We start from the raw sequence: 4,943 nt of genomic DNA, 5'->3' as shown, positions 1-4,943 counted from the left end.
CCATAGCAAAGTAAAAATCAATGATTGTTTTGCTATGGATACATCAGTTCCGGATACCGAGAAGTGGGAGACCCTTGCTCTGCATCTGCTTGTACATCTATTACCAATTTTCTGGTGTTTCCTCGACCCAACTAAACGGATCACTGCACCACCACTAAACGAGCCCACTTTGCTACATTCCTCAAGAGAATCCCTAGACCAATCCATATAAGAAAACACTAGCAAAGAGGTCCCCAGCTTCTGTGGCATCAAACGCTTTTGCCTCCCCGATAGCTGGAACTCGGACAATCTGTCATAGAAGAAAACTTCAGTTTGCCCATCTTCAAACTATTCATGTCATCCATAAAGGAAAACGCATGTTCATGACTCTCAAATCAAGACATTTAGGGAAATAGGAGTAATTTGACCATACTTTCCATGTTAGTACAAGGGCATCACTAAATGGAGACATTATTAATCTCTAACCATGTCAAAAACAGGACCGTATAAAAAACATCTACAATTCTTATAGCTGCTTGAATAACTTCCAAATTGAATATTGTAACACCCCCAACCCGTACCTGATCCGGATACGAGTTCGAGATGTCACATTGACTTTGAAAACAATGTTCTTACAAAATATCAGAACATTTGGACTTATATTAAGAAAGTACGATAATATACTATTAGATTATATTTCGTTATAACAAATTTAAGGAAAAAAACGTTTTTTATGAATAATACTATACTGTATGAATAGTATTGATACTGTGCAAGTAGTGTCGTGAACAGTAATGAACAGTGCCGTGAACAGTACCGATGTTAAAAAAATTTCCAGAATGCTACAGTGTACCGATACCCTGCTATAGTAATTTCGGACAAATATAAACTCATAAAAACTTAAACTTTCATCACTATAAAGTTATCATTTACATATATACGTTTAAAACATTACAAAACTCAATCATATGATTTTACAAAACCGATTAGACATATCGGATTCAAACCTTTATTTACATGCCAACCACAATCAGTATTACAAAATACAAACTATTCATTTCATTACTAATATGATATTTAGAAATGAGAAACTGACCTGCCTTGCATAACTTTTATCAATATTTCTCTTCTCGGAACCTACGTGTGAAACAATTACACGCTAAGTCGTTGAGTTAATGAGGCTTATAAAACATATAATAAAACCATAAATCATTTCATATAACAAAATGTATACATGCATATATACCATCATTATCATGATCTTGTGCTTACCATTTTTGTATATCATATAATTCTTGTAACACATTTCATATCACCAAAAGCATATACATCACATATATTGTATTTGTTATTATCTCTTTATTAGCCCATGTACACATGTCATTCAGTGTAAACAATAATAACACAATATCATATAATAATGCAAACACTTTTGATATCTTTTATAGGCCCATGTACATTACAGAGAACTTAAGATATGTTAGTACACTGAGGTTGTGCACACATATGCTGTCACCACAGCTCGTATAAATGTCTCGAAGGACCTATCCATATGCTCCTAAGAACATAGGTAACTGTCTATATGTCCCGAAAGACATAGGTAATTCTGTCCATATGTCTCGAAAGACATAGGTAATATTGTCCATATGTCCCGAAGAACATAGGTAAACCCTCGACTCTTGGCATGCCAACTATACCTCTAGCTTTCATATCACATAACATAGGCACTATCATTATGATTCATATCATTGCTCTTATGATCACATATTTCTTCTCTTCTGTCACATACCACATGTATGTGTAACTATCTATCTCATATCATATAACATATATCACATATTCACATAATTATATAGGTTCATGTCATATAACAAATATCACAAGTGCATGTAATCACGTATTACATGTAATCACGTATTGCATGCAATCACGTAGATCGTTTCATATGGCTTATATCATTTCTCATTTGTTCATGTACGTATGTCATATCTTGTTCATATATGTTCATATATACATCACATAGCGCATAAAATAACATATAATCTTATACATGTACTCATATAAATACTTTCATATAGTTCGTATATCAATGCCATATAAATTATCTCACAATTTTACATATTCATGTAGATCATGTCATATATAATAATATATACTCGTTTTCATGTATTCATGCACACAAAAGAATCACATAGTCACGTAGTTCAATTACAAGTAGATCATTTCCATATAATTCACATGTCACATGTACCTTTTCTCATATATCTCATATAATCATGTATATCTTATTTCATACATATATCCTATATGCATGCCTTCACTTATCTCATATCATATAATTTATTTTCTGTCCTCTTATGTTCACATGACATATAATGCATACAATCATATTCACACATGCCTTTACTCATGAATTCATACATCATACAAATCATATCATTCACATGCTTATATTTATGACTTCATGTATTATAATTATAGGAAATAGACTTATCGCAAGTCCAATTTCCATAAAATTCTATATCAAAATAAAATGCACTCACCTTGACACTTTATATATCCAAATCCTCTTCTATGATTTATCTCTTTGGATTGATCCTAACTTTGCAGTCGTTTCAGAACTTGCTTGTGCTCGATATCTACACAATCATACATTTTTAAGATAATTATCAGATATCTACACCTTGTAATTTGATACTAATGACTTAAACGAATTTAATAGACTCATATTCACTTTTTCCTTTAGGGGGTATCGATACACTCTTTAAGGTATCGATGCCTTTATTGCATTATGGGATTTTTCGTTCAAGAGGGTATCGGTACACATACATAGGGTACCAATACACTCTACCAAAAATAGGTTTTTTCACTCGAAAATTCATCATTTTCATCTTAAACTCTTCATGTTTCATTCCCTTTTCTATTCATAACTCAAGTACATATACTTAAACTAATTTCTACTAATTCAATACATCCTTAACCTCAAAATTCCATCTTTCATATGAAAATCAATAATCATACCAAATTTTCAAGATGCTCTAAATCCAATTCTATCACTTCATATCTCTTAATTAAGTTGATGACAAGTCAAATTTAGTTTCAAATTTAACTTATCAACTCTTCTCCAGAAATTCACTTAAAAACTCATTCTCTTTAATCTTTCATAACTTCTTCATCTTTTGATTTTAAGACAACTTAAGATTTCCTTAAGCTTAAGTATCACTTAAGGATCAAAACTCATACTTAAAATCAACAAATAATCAACTAATCAGAAAACTTACCTTTCCTCCATTGGTTCACGGTGGAGAAGAAAAAAGCAAGAATAAGATAGTTTTCAAATAATTCTCCACCCCCACGTGATTCATTCTTATCAAGGGGGAAAATATTTTTCTTGACAAATGACCATTTTGCCCTTTAATTCATTTGATAATTACTAACAACTTTCAGGAAATATTTTCAAAATAAATCATTGAACTATTCAACTATTCTACTTTAATCACCAGATTCTGAAACTTTACAATTTAATTACTAACTCAGTATTGAGGATGTTACAAATATCTCATATCTCATGACCAACCACTGCAATGAAAGATACACCATTAAGTTGAATTCTCTGCAACAAAACCAGCGGCCAAGAACTAAATGATGTGATGTGGTCAAAAAGTGCACATTATACATAGGGGTCATTAAAAAAATGACCAAAAGAATATATAATCAGCTAAAAGAGAATCCAAGAGAACAAGGCTCCTTGGTCACCTTAGAACCACTAAAGTCATCCTTGGTCAATTCATCCCCTGAAAAGCAATGGGGAATAAAATCGATTGTAAGTTTGTATTTAGCAGGGAATCGACACTAATCCTTTAAATCAATGAAGAAGAGGTTAAAACTATTAAACAAAACCGGGTCGGGTGGACTGGATTGTGACATTCACCTGAACTTTTACTGCAGTCGATAGGCAAGGGCGCATTGTTCAATTGCTGTATGCATCAATTAGGTAAAACACACTGCATCATGTCATATTCACCAAGTACGTATCAGCACTAACCACTCAAAGCACAGTTAAATTTCGTAGAAATTGTATCGTGAAGATCACCCGAGCTGCGGTCCTTTCTTCTTTCGCAGTCTCGAAACATTAACTCCAGTTATGTTTATGTTACTTACAAACAATTGACCTTGCTCATCATCCCCATAGGCACCAATCATTCCACTGTTAATCCCGAAGCCAGAGCTAAGCCACAAATAGTATTCGCAACACTTCCCCCAGCTATGATATTCATAGAAGAAGGCTCGTCAATTGAAGCAATGATGTACTTCTTCAGCTACCTTAATATATGCTCAAGCTCCTTGATTTCCACCTACATAACAGGGCAAATCCACTGTCATCAAACAACCAAAGAACCTCGTTCCCATGATATGTCCGAATCCTCATGCTCATCCAACAAGAAAAACAATTTAAAAATTTTCAGTTCCAAGGTTGTTACTTGAAAGCTTTTAGTTTAGTTATGACAAAGCCACCACATGCATTAACAACCAATTTAAAAGAACAAAAAAAAAAAAATCTAAGCCATTACTCTCAAACAAAAGAAAACAGGTATACATTTTTAAGCCTTTTCATAGCCCATAACATAGCAGAAAGAGGGTAAAAAACTGAATAAAAGTTGGGTAATCTTGATGAGAAAAAACCCAGAAATTTTACCAAAGAACATAACATTAACCCAGAAACCGGCAAGTAAGAATAGCTTAGTAAAAAGGAACAGAAAAAAAGAAGATAAGAACTTACTAAAAAGGGTAGCTAAAGGGAAAAAGGAAATACCGGAATAGAGCCACCACGTTCGCCGGGAATTTGATCGAGCAAGGACCAATCGACACGAGCCACATGATCAATGAAGGGCAGCTGGCTGCTGTCCCAGACTCCCAGTATTAAGGGGAGCCTTGGCCTCCCCTTTCTTAACCAATGTTTCTGC

This window comes from Hibiscus syriacus, unplaced genomic scaffold (genome assembly GCF_006381635.1).
Source record: "Hibiscus syriacus cultivar Baekdansim isolate YM2019G1 unplaced genomic scaffold, ASM638163v2 tig00012036_pilon, whole genome shotgun sequence".
In the NCBI taxonomy this organism is placed as follows: domain Eukaryota; kingdom Viridiplantae; phylum Streptophyta; class Magnoliopsida; order Malvales; family Malvaceae; genus Hibiscus; species Hibiscus syriacus.
This window is presented reverse-complemented; position numbering follows the sequence as displayed.